This window comes from Gossypium raimondii, chromosome 11, assembly GCF_025698545.1.
Source record: "Gossypium raimondii isolate GPD5lz chromosome 11, ASM2569854v1, whole genome shotgun sequence".
Classification (NCBI taxonomy): Eukaryota; Viridiplantae; Streptophyta; class Magnoliopsida; order Malvales; family Malvaceae; genus Gossypium; species Gossypium raimondii.
In genome coordinates, this window is record NC_068575.1 from 36,342,505 (window position 1) to 36,355,614 (window position 13,110).

Genomic DNA, 13,110 nt, shown 5'->3' on the forward strand with positions numbered 1-13,110 from the left:
TTAAATCGTATTATCTTTCGGGTTGTAGAATAATCCTCTTTTTGTTCCTTTTAGATATCCTACAAACATGCACCATTTTGTTTAAACATCATTCAGAAGTAGAGTGGGGACTGTTAATAAGATGATAACTTACAAGATGTCTTATTAATAAGATGTCTTACAAGAAGACTTGGTTGGTACATCATTCAGAATATAACAAGTCGTTTGCATCACAATACCTAGAAGGAAGTAGGAAGTTGTGAATAGCTTAATATTAAACAAATCATGTCAAGCAAGGTTCTATTTTTTCTCTTAGTTACAACATTTTGTTGTGGAGTGCCTGGTGCAGTCAATTAGGATAAAATCTCATTCTCTGTGAGGTATCCTAAGAACTCATCGAAAAATATTCCCCACCTCAGTCAGACCAAAGATTCTTTATGGATAAACCTAATTATTTTTCCACTTCCACACGAAACTCTCAAAATTTATCAAAGGTTTCGCTTTTGCAGTGCATTAGATACACATATTCATATCAAGAATAGTCGTCAATAAAAGTTACGTAATAATCGTAACTTCCTCGGGTAGTGATACTCATGGGACCACATACATTAGTGTGCACAAGTTCTAAAGGTTGGTTGGCCATTATACCTTTCGCATTAAAAAAACCTCTTAGTCATTTTACCTTCCAAGCAAGATTCACATTGTGAAAGACTAACTTCCTTAAGCATACTTAAGGGACCATCTTTCACGAGTCTAGTGATTCTTTCTTAGTTAATATGACCAAGTCTTAAATACCATAGGTACCCCTCATTAGAATGAGAATTTTTAAGCTTTTTATTCACTATTTCAGTTTGAAGCATCAAGTAGTTATTTGGTTTGATAAAGTAAAGATTGTTTTTCATTCATCCATTACATATTAAAGAACGATTTCTATGAATAGCAATATCTTTATTAAATGTCACAGTATAATCGTCATAGAATAAACATGCTACAGATACTAAATTCCTCTTAAAATGAGGTACATAAAACACGTTCCTTAAAACAATCTTCCTAAAATTATCAAAGTGTAAAATAACTTATCTCACTACTTTAACTGAAACATAGCTCCCATCTCCGGTCCGCAACGAGAGGCTCCTATGACGCAGACCTTTCGTTTCGCTGAACCTCTGTAAAGAAACACACAAATGGTTAGTGACTCTAGAATTAATAACCCAGTTGTCAAATACTTCTTCCACTAAGCAAGTTTCAACCACAAAGAGTTTCATACATTTGCATTTTTCGGTTAGGTAATTCAAATACTCCTTGTAGTTTGATTTGAAATGCTCTTTCCTATTGTAGAGAAAACATTTGATCTTTTTAGAATCTTTTGTCTTCTTAGCCTTCTTCCTATCCACACGAGGTGGAACCGAAGATTTAGTCTTTTTATTCTTTCTCTTAGCTTTCTATTTCCCCTTAGAGGATGAAAGATGCACAGCTAAGTTTGCCTCAGGTTTTTCCTGAACCGGCTCATAACCATTTAGCATCAACTCATAGGATTGTGATTCCTTCATGAGCCGAGTTAAGGTAAGCGCCTTGTTCCCTAAGTTGTAAGCGGGCCTAAAACCTGCAAACTCCTTGATTAAGGATTTGAACACTATTTCAATTTGTCAGTTCACGTCTAGTTCAGCACCATTGTCCTCCGCTTTTGTAAAGAATCCCATAAGCTTAAGCATATGTTCTTTGACCGGAGTATAGATTTTCAGTTGAGATTTCATCAAATTTGTAATAGTGGATTGTCGAGCCAATGCTACTTGGCCTCCGAGAAAATTCTCCAAATTTATCATTATCTCTTTAGCAGCACAAAAATTTTCGTGTTGCTTTTGCAACACACAACTCATGCTCGCTAACATATAACATCGAGCAATCGGGTCAGAATCTTTCCAGTGATTTCTTGCTTTCGATGAGCTTCAAGAGGGCATGTTTCGTCAAGAATGAATTTATGTTTCTCGCAGTTGAGAACTATCAGCAAGTTTCGTTTCTATTCTCAAAAGTTATCCCCATTTAATTTTTTTCAGTAAGAATGATAATAAGAGGAGTAAGAGACACATTTGAACTGAAAAAATAAAGATTTCACTAATTACTATCTTTTTATTAAGTAAATATTTTTCATTTAAACAACATATCAAGAATGTAGTATGATGCATGAGTCTTAAATTAAAACCTTGGAAAAAAATTTGTTGCTACGATCTTTCTCACACCCATCAACCATGATGACTTGGGGTCCTATAATTAACTAGCAAGAACATAGATTACATCCAATCAATTCGTAAACCTTTGTAACAGCCTGATTTTAAGGTTAGTTAGAATATTGGTTTTGGGAGCACAATCCAAGGTCAAAATAATTATTTTATTAATGTTTACGATATGATAGAATGTTCGTGTGAAAATTTCGTAAAGAAATTTTATCGTTTGAGTGGTTAATTCGATAAAAAGGATTAAATTGCGTAAAGCGTAAAACTTGTGTTCTATTAGCTAAAAGTGTCAAATAGCTATAGAACATTAAAGTAAAGGTCCTTATGTGATAATTAATCCAATTGTGAGTTAGTGGATGATATTTGGTTTGGAATTTGTGTAAATTTGATTAATTTTAAAGGTTAATTTAGTAAAAAGGTAAATAATGATAATAAATAAAATAAAACCAAATTTCATCTTTCTATTCATCATCTTCCACCAAAACTGAGAAAGATGAATAGTCAAGGAAGCTTCAATATTCGGCCAAGTTTTGTGCTTTATTTGGTGAGTCGTTTTTGCTCGGTTTTTAATAATTTCTACGTTTTTTAGATCGTTGCTTCGTAATCTAGCTAGCCCATACCTCCGATTTCAAAACTATTAAAGATTTTGATAGCTGCCACTATTGAATACATGTTTTAATTGATTTTTGATGATGAAAAATGAAATTTTGATGATAGTTTTACATGTTTGGTAAAGTGATTTTGAGTAAAAATGTCAATTTTAGACTATATTGGGAAAATTGATAAATCGTGTGGTAAAAGTGTGAATAAATGAAAAATGTGGGCTGTTATGGGAATAATATAAATTCGGCTAGCTTGGGTTTGTGTTTAATTGCATGGAATTGTGATTTTATGTGATAAGGATTAAATTGTAAAAATGTGAAAGTATATGGGCAATAGTGTAAAATATCCCTAATGTGTAAATTGTGTTAAATTGAGTGAATTAGTGATTAAATAGGTAAATTTTGTTATCATATAGATTGAGAAAAAAAATAAGATTTGGACCTAGAAATAGGAGGAAAACTACGTATTGGATTAGTCGACCTATTTCGTCGTTTCAACGAATGAGGTAAGTTCTATGTTAAATAATATTCTTAAATTGTGTTCTAAATGTTCATTTATCATTGAATTGAATTGAATGTTGATTAGATGAGTATGAGCATGAATCGACAAAGTTACGATGTCTGAAAGTCCCATACGAACATTAGGAATAACTTAGGATACTGGATGTGACTACGTGTAAAACCATGTCTGGGACATTGGCATCGTTATGTGATTCATGTAAGACCATGTTTGGGTAATTGGCATTGATATGAGATTCGTGTAAGACCATGCCTAGGACATTGGCATCGATATGAGATTCGTGTAAGACCATAGTTGGCTATTGGCATCGATATATGATAGCATGTAAGACCATATATGGGATATGGCATTGTGCGAGTTATACGAGATTTCTGAGTATCCCTAGCGATTTCGAATGGTTCAACGGGCAAAGTCAAGATGAAAATAAAAGTGTAAACGAAATAAGTGGTACAGGTACGTACGATACTTATACGTATATTGAATGAAAGAAGATTGATAAATAGATGTGAGCTCGTATATATTACATGGAAAGGTTTGAGTTTATGTAAGTGTTTGATTTATATAAATTCTTATTGAGCGTATCGAATTTCACATGATGAGTAAGTGGATAATTATGGGAAATTCATATGGTTATATTGATAATGAATATATAATGAATAATGGATTGAATGTGGGATATCTTAAAGTGCTTATGCATATGTAAATGTGAATGAATTGGTGAGAATATATTAGATCTATATGAACATGGAAATGAATAAGCTTGTGAGACCCTTGGTTAGCTATGGTATGGATTCATGGTATAACAGTGAAAGCAAATGAGTAACATTGTAATTTGTAAATACTTAATATGTGTTATTTGATAAGTTGAGTATATTATCATATGAGCTTACTAAGCTGTATAGCTTACTTTTTTTTTCTTTCTTATGTTTATAGTGTTTTGGAGGCTTTCTTGGGTTGGAAGTCATTGGAGATTTCATCATACTATCCAGCTATCGTTTCAGTATTTCAAAAGCTTTGTGATTTTGGTTATGTGGCATGTATAGGCTAGTTAGTTTATAAAGTGTATAAGTGACCTTTGGCTATTTATGCATATGTATTTGATATGTATTTAGCCATGATATTTGGCTTAATAATGATGTAAAGTTTAATATGTATAAGCTATGTTCATATTAGTTCGGTATGTAAATTTCCTTGTGAAATGGTATATCTTGGTATGTTTGATTATGGTTCAAATAGCTCAATAGACATTTGGTAAGTGACATGTATATGTTTGGTTATTTGTGGCTTGACAATGAATGCAAATTTGGTGGCAATGTGGCTTAAGAAATGGTATGTTAAATATGAATTTGAAATGATACTTTAGTATGCCTTAGTTTGGTTTTAGATTAAATGATTTGGTTGGATATTTAGTTTGAATTTAAGGCATGTGATAAATACAATTGATAGTAAGTGGTGAACGATGAATCATGTGGAGTTGGAATGCTTTCAGCTAGTTTATGGACATTTGATGAGTAGTAAATAAATGGATATACAATGGTATGAAATGTACATGAAATGGTCAGTTTTGGTTGCTTATTAGATGCGAAATTGATGCCAAAATAATGTGGTTTAGGTATGCATGTGAAAGGTGAGAAATGTGGCTTAAACCAAGTCTATTTTCGTGCCATATGGTCTGAGCACACGGACGTGTGACTCGACCATGTTATCTCTGTTACTTAGAAAATTTTTACGAGTTTCAAAAATTTTTATATGTGATTAGTTTAGTCCCGAACCTTCTCTAATGTATGTTTAAGGTCTCGTAGACCTCTAAAAGGGACAATATGTGTATGATTGAATGATATTTATTAATGTTGGATTACTTGATTGAGAAATGAGTGTTGAATGTTGTGTTTCGATCGGTAATACCTCGTAACCCTATTCTAGCGACGGACATGGGTTAGGGGTGTTACAACCTTAATTCTCAAGACTCCATATGAACTAACGATTGTTTAACATTTGGCCATCATCTCTAGCTTAAATATTGTTTCTTGGGAAACTATTTAATAAGAGATGATCTTGAGTGTGTAGCCATTAACTCAACATCCATCATACATATGCTTTCATTTGTGAGTCATCTTAGGACAATCTCTTTGAAACTTATGCAGGACTAGTTGTCCTTAAAAAGAAATATCATCTAGTGAACCCACATGACAAAGTTTACCTTGGGGCAGCTAGGGTAGGAAACGGTTCAAAACATTATCATGCTATCACTTAGGAACCATCAATGGAGGCCGTAGGTCTTGTTTTTGGACCTTATCCCACTCAATATTTTAAAAACATGTGAGGTTTTTTTATGATCATACAATAGTCCTAGTGGCATTCTTACCTAATCTAAATGACATGCTTCCAATATATGCATTGCATGCTATGGCAATCTTATAATATCCATTCATAAGAATCAATCAATCTTAAAACAAATAATTTTGATTCTCCATAGTTTTTATTTTAAGGGAAAAACAGAAAAAGTGAATGAGAACCAGGCACCAGGTAGGGTCCCAGGAAAGGGAGATGAGTCAAATTTCACTGCTTAAAAACCAAGCCTTTCCTAGCCAGAGCCAATCCTAGACATGCACCTTCTCGTTACCACATTTCTCACAGTTATCGAATAACCTAAAGAAGTGAATAGAAAGACACAACACATGTATTTCATAATGAGATAGAGTGAATAGAAAGACACAACACATGTATTTCATAATGAGATAGATAATTAATATATCAACTATGGATCATCTCATATATATATCTCATATATAATATTATAAACAATTATAAAGCATATATATAATGAGATAGATAATTAAAATAAAGTTATCAGCCAAGGTTTCTATGGTTCTATTTCTAAAAAATAAATGAAAAAATAAAATTACATAATTTTTAACCACAAGGCATTCCTTGGGTCTTCAACCGCCACTGTAACTTTTACTCGTCGTGGACTTCTTTTGGAAAAATTACATTTAAATCCTATATTAGTTTCCAGCTCACAAGAATTTTATGAATTTTTAAAAAAATATAGTCCTACGTAGAGATGATAGTCCACAGTCTATTTCCTAAGAACCACAACCTCGACAAAAAACAATTATATAACAAATATATAATACCACATCCATTCCTATAAATAACTCAAAACATGCATAAGATCTAAACAAGGTCACTTTCTATGTAATTAAATCATTCAAGAAGAAGAGAAATGTATTTTGATTAACTATTTATACTTATAGATAGAACACAACCTGGCTGTGATACCAATTGTTGGAAAAACGAGTTTGAAAAACGTAGTGGAAAATAAATTTAGGGAAAAAAATAGAGTTTTAAAAATTTATCCAAAACAATATCTTGGTTATGATATCTAAAGTAATAAACACTTAATCAAATTTGTACCTTTTCGATTCGTCTAAGATGAGCATTTCGACTGAGTAGCCATCTCCACTATCCTCAAGCTCACATCTGCCGAGTGTAGGCTCGCTTCAAATAAGAAAAATTCTCACAAAAATTACCAATGGAGTAAATTTGTAATTACTCTAAACTTTTGGGTTAAGTTGTAAATCAAAAAAATATCTCTAGAAATTTTTTAGAATAATCTCTTCAAAGAATTTTCTCTCTACAACTTTCTGTTGAATTGAAGTGTATGTAAATAATGACCAGAGACTCTCTTTATATAGGGAGATTTTAGAGAGTTCAACTATAATTAGATTTAATCACTTTAATATTAAATTAATAAAATATTATTAAGATAATTATTAAATGAAATTTAATATTAAAATACTAAAATAATATTATTTTTAGAATAATTAATCTGAAATCAAGTTCTCTAGTAGAGTCCTAGTTGAAGTGTCACTCTTCCACTGCTCAACCACCGACAACCAATCGCCGCCATCCACTAGGACGCCGTCGTTGCAACCACAGGCAACGTCGTATCCAGTGAAGCAGGTGCAACACCCTTATGGCATCCCGAGTCGATTCGACTGCTACCGGTTCAGTTCGAGTCAATGACGACCCTACCGGTCTGGTCTAGACACCAGTTGAACGTCGACCCAGGCCCAATTCGACGAATTTTTGGATCTTAATCTCGATTTTTAGCTCTTGGACCCAATTTACGATCTCAGGTCTAATTTTCAAGTTTAATTACCCATTAGGCCAATTTTCTGACTTGAAAATTAACTTCCAAAAATATCATATTAATTTTAATTGATTTGATTAATTTAATTTTACTTAATCAAAATTATTTTTTTTAAAATCACTTAGGTTTTCCAAATTACTTTTTCAAGAAAATTCTTTAATCAAATTCTCTAATTGAATAATTATCACGACCACCTAATTTAATTCTACATCGAATAAATCGACTCAATTAAATTATTCCCAAAGTCGTAAAATTTTCGTCTAATTCAAATGCAGTCCGCTTGAGCTTTTGTCGAGCTAGCGGAAGGACCAATCGCCCATATACAATTAGGCTCTAGTGATTACAATTATGTCTAGAAGCATCGTTCCGATAATTCGCAATTAATTAATTATGGAGTTAGTCCACAAGAAGTATCATGATTGAAAACTCCTTATTGTTTACTCTTTACAAAAGTAATTCATCCAACTGCTTTGTCCAATGATCTCATCATGTGTGTGCTACCTTCAGATGATATCCTTCATTCCTTTGGGTTAAATCCGTTCACTCAATACAATCCTATTTTGTAACACCCCTAACCTGTCTCCATTGTTAGATTATGGTTACGGAGCATTACCGTACAATCAGAAATATTTAAACATTATAACATTCAATAATTTAAAATATATCATAAATCATTCATTTTTATACATTTCGTCCCTAAATCGAACCTTCGAGGCCCTAGAAATAGCTTAGAGGCAATTCAAGACTAATTTGAAACAAAACAAAAAGTTTAGGAAAAAATTGAAAAAATTTGAAACAGGGGTCACACGACTGTGTGGCCAGGCCATGTGGAATCACCTTAGTTTGTGTAACTTTTGAACAAGGGATACAAGGCCATGTCCCAGCCCGTGTCCTCACCCGTGTAACTTACTGAGTAGGGTTACATAGTCGTGTCACACGTCTGTGTGCTAGGCCGGGTAACTCTCTAAGTTGCCCCACATGCCCGTGTGATAGGTCGTATGTTAGGTTGTATAACTCACTGACTTAAACCCTAAGAAGATCCTCAGATGACACACGGTCGTGTAACATCCCGTGTAAACCCAAAATTCACCTAAAATCAAGCCATTTCATAACCTAACCATGTATAGACATTCAATCTAATTGTGCACACTTTCAACGGGCTAAAATATCATCCAAGCATACATAAAATTGCCATAGGCCCCAATTCAACTAATCAATATGCCATTCAAAGGCACCACAATTAGCATCCAAACATCACTTACCTAAACATGTCCATATGTTACATTTCATGCATACAAACCTAGTCCATATAGGTACTAAAACATGTTTCAATAGGTCATTCTCAAGACAACATCAACATACCAAAAAGGACCACAATAACAAGCATATTAAAGTACCCAAAATGATATAACTTGGTAAGGCATCAAAGTGTACCAAACCAACATAGTTTTCAAAAGCTTATACATGCCAAAACAACATCAACACATTCATCAAAACACCATTAAAAATCACCCTATACATGCCATTATAAACCTTGGCCAAAATGCTCAAAAACTACCGAATTTTCTACTGGATAGTGTGATAGATCTCCAACGAGTTTTCAAATCGATTGAGCTTCCTATAATCTATAAAACAAAAGAAAGAAACTACGTAAGCAATGGGTGCTTAGTAAGCTCATATAAACCTTAAACATAACTAACCATTTCAATAATACAATACATAGATTAAACATAATTCAACACCAATGCCATAAGCTTAGCAAAGCCTAACCAATACCGCCAACTCACAAGTTAGTATGTCTATCCATAACATAAATGAAATCAACTATAAGATATGTAAATTTCCATATGTACCACAACATTTAGTTCATCAATCCTTTCATTAAGTCATGATTCATTCCATTTGCATACTTACCATTCCATTCCCTTTTCTTGCCCGTTGAACCATCTAGAATTACATCAGATACCGGGAAAGCTCACACGAAGTGTACCTTTACATATAACTGTAACCTTTCCTTTACATCAATGCTCACACGAGTTGTGAAATAGGCCTGCTCACATGAGCTGTGGGTCAGAATGTAAGCTACACGATTCTACTCACACAAGCTGTGGAGAATCTGCAACAAATGCAAGACTTCAGTCATTGGTAGGACATTCAAGACCAGCACCCAAAACATGAAGTCCCTAATGACATGTCATTTATATCCTAAGATTTCCTAAGGTTCAACCGAGACTCGATATTCATTAATACATCATATCATTGATACATTTGTATATATATAAGTTCGTTTATATCAAAATCAACATAATGAACATTCAATTTAACTAACATAAAAGCGGTTACAATTTATACGAACTTACCTCGATAACTAGGGTGTAGTAGTTAAATCGAACTAATTCGAAGTTTTAGCTTTTCCTCGATCTAAGTTCAAACGTGGTTTATCTTGATCTAATTAGATCATTTGAATCAATCAAGTACTTATAGAATTTATGTAACAGCCCGATTTTGGGCCTAGTCGGAACAGTGGTTTCGGGACCACAAATCTGACAAGGAAAAAATTTATTTTTCTTATATTTTTATGGTCTACGATTTCACGGAATTATTTTGTAAAAATTTTGTTCGAAAATTTCGACGTTTGGGCACTCAATTTAGTCAAAAGGACTAAATTGTAAAAAGTGCAAAAGTTGAGTTCTACAAGTTAGAGGTGTCTAATTATTATGAAATTTTAAATTGGAGGTCCTTAAATGGTAATTAGACCATTGGTTATTTATGGACAAAAATAGACATGGTTAGTAAGTAAGCTATTTAAGGGCATTTTGGTAAAATGCCTTAATTAATGAATAAAGACAAAATAACATGAAATAAATTATCATCTTCTTCAATTCTTTTCTTCATGGCCGTATGTAGCAAGGGAACACCATGGCTAGGGTTTGTTCATCTTCCAAGCTTCATGGTAAGTCCGTTCTAGCCCGCTTTTCTTGTTCTTTGTATTTTAGCATCCCGATAACTTGCTTAAGCTATTTCTACCATTAATTCGAGCTAGAATTTATGTCCAAAAATTACCCATAGATGAAAAGTGTGAATTTTGATGTTTCATGATAGAATATGAAGCTTAGAATTATGTTAAGCAACTTTTGCTAAGCGATTTTGAGTGAAAACGAGTAAAACGACATAATCGATAAAAATACTAAATGTTCATAAGTAAGTGTTAGAGTTGGAATTTGATGTTTCTATAGAAGGAAAATGTTCAACATGTCATAATACATAAGAATAAGGGATGAAGTTTAATTTACGAGCTTTGGGGCAAAAGTGTAAATATGTAAAGTTTAGGGCAAAATTATAATTTTACCAAAGTTTGAGTCAAGGACTGTTTTGATAAATGTGAGTACTAAATAAGTCAAATGTGTTATTATAGATCAAGAAAGAAGTGGAATCGACCTTGACCGGAGAAAAGGAAAGATTAAAGACTAAATTGCTAAATTTTTATATTATTGCATCAAAGTAAGTTACGTGTAAATAATAGTTATATTTTTATAAATTGTGAATTATATTTGATATGTGAATTAATATTGAATGTGGAAGGAAAATTGTTCATGAATTATTCAAGTGATAAAGTGTTTAAAATAAAGTGTTAAGTGTAAATTCCGGTTGAACTTAGGAATAGAAGTGGATACAAGTGACATGTCACTAGAGATCGATGTTACAGTGTTACAGTGAGTCCGGGTGTTTGGGTGATCTAGCATGTGTTGCAGACACCGACAGCTTGTGTGAGCAGGCCGTGGACATTTCAGTGTTATTGATCGGTGGTAGCTTGGCCACGTATCGCTGGTAGCCGGCCACGTATCGATGGTAACCACACGATCGCTGGTAGCTTCTTGCCACGTATCGATGGTAGCGGCTACATATCGATTGTGGCACTTATGTGCTAATTCTCTACGTATCTATGTATATTCCGAGTGTTCAACGGGAAATTGACTAAGTGTAATTGAATAATGAATATAGGTGTGGAACTGAATTGAATATCGACTTAGAAATGGAAAAGTGAATTTTGAATTGAATTGTGATTGAAAGTGAAAAAGTGAAATTATGAAAGAGTACATTTAGCAACAAAATAGTTTAGACAGCAACAGTTGTGTGACTTTGAAAAATCACCAAAAATGGTGGAAATTTAATTAGAGGCTGAATAATATATGAAATTGAAGCTTAATGAGTCTATTTTCATATAAAAGAAATAGAAAAAGCAAAAGAGTTATATATTTTGAGATATTTGAAGTTTAATTAGACAGAGTCAGAATGAGTTTGGAATCCCCTGTTTTGACTTTGGAAAATTGTAAAAAAATTGTACAAAAATAATTATGGGATAAAGTTTATATGTTTAGAATTATCAGTGAATCTATTTTTATGAGAAACAAACGGAAACTATATCCGAATTCTGTACAGTGAGATAATTAATTTTTAGTGAAGAGAGGTCAGAACTGTCAAACAGTGAAACAGGGGAAACTTTAAAGAATAAACTGTACTATTTGGCTAAACAAAAAATTATGAAAATTTTATGGTAAGAATATATGTGAATCTAGTTTCGGATAAAATTTACGCATCTTAATTTGGAGTTCTGTAGCTCCGCGTAAAAATAATTTAGTGACTATGACTCGAATAGACAGCTTTGAATATACATGTTAGTGAATAGAGAAATTATAGTTAATGTTGTTTAAATGTGATATACACATAAAGGATGTGGAATGGAGAGGAGGAGGAGGACAATAAAATGTAGGAAATAATTGTGTATAATGGTCATATGCCCGATTATAATCGGTAAATGTTAAATTGAATGGTAAATACGTATTGGTACCGAAGGAACTATTGCGGTTTTGAAAAGCAATTGACCAAATGTATAAGAAATTTAGTCTTGATATATATATATGATAATAATGATATATGGATGATTATATCATTGAGTTGCATTGATTAATTCGGTTTATGTCATGGAAATGTCAAGAACATTTGTCTTTGATATGTGATGATCATGGTTTAAGCTCATATGGGAAAATAAAGTTTCATAGTATGAGAGTGTGGTATTGAAATATATATATTGGATTGAGAAATTAATTTGAATTGTGAACACGAAATATTGTGAATTGAATAAAATGGAAATGGAGCTTTGAATTACATAAGTATCGGGTCTCGTAGGCCCTATTTGTTATGAATATAATATTTTGAGGATATGTTATAAAGAATTATAAAAGCATGTTAAAAATTTGAAGAGTTTAAATTTGAATGAAATTTTGTAACTCAGTTTAATACGTTTACATGTGTAAGTGTTCTAGTAATGCCTCATACCCTATTCCGGAGTTGAATACGGGTAAGGGGTGTTACAATTTAATTTAATCCATAGTTCATATTTATGCAAAATTACCAATTTACCGCTAACATTCATAAAAAAATCTATAAATTTACACCTTTAACAAATTAATCCCTTTTTCTAAAACTCATCAAAAATCACTTAACAAAACTTGTTTATTTTTCAACAAAGATTCATAATATATCAATTGAAATCAAAAATCATTCAAAAGCATTCATGTTAAGTCCCTCAACCTTTAACAGTTTTGAAAATTAACCCCCGAG

At 32.6% G+C, this 13,110-nt stretch overlaps 1 long non-coding RNA gene across 1 annotated transcript; it reads left to right on the forward strand.

Moving 5' to 3' along the window:
• The first annotated feature begins 10,003 nt into the window (after positions 1 to 10,003).
• Positions 10,004 to 11,086, forward strand: LOC128034663 (uncharacterized). Its single transcript, XR_008190798.1, has 2 exons — positions 10,004 to 10,441; positions 10,904 to 11,086. It is a non-coding gene; the product is annotated as an uncharacterized LOC128034663 (long non-coding RNA).
• The last annotated feature ends 2,024 nt before the right edge of the window (positions 11,087 to 13,110 follow it).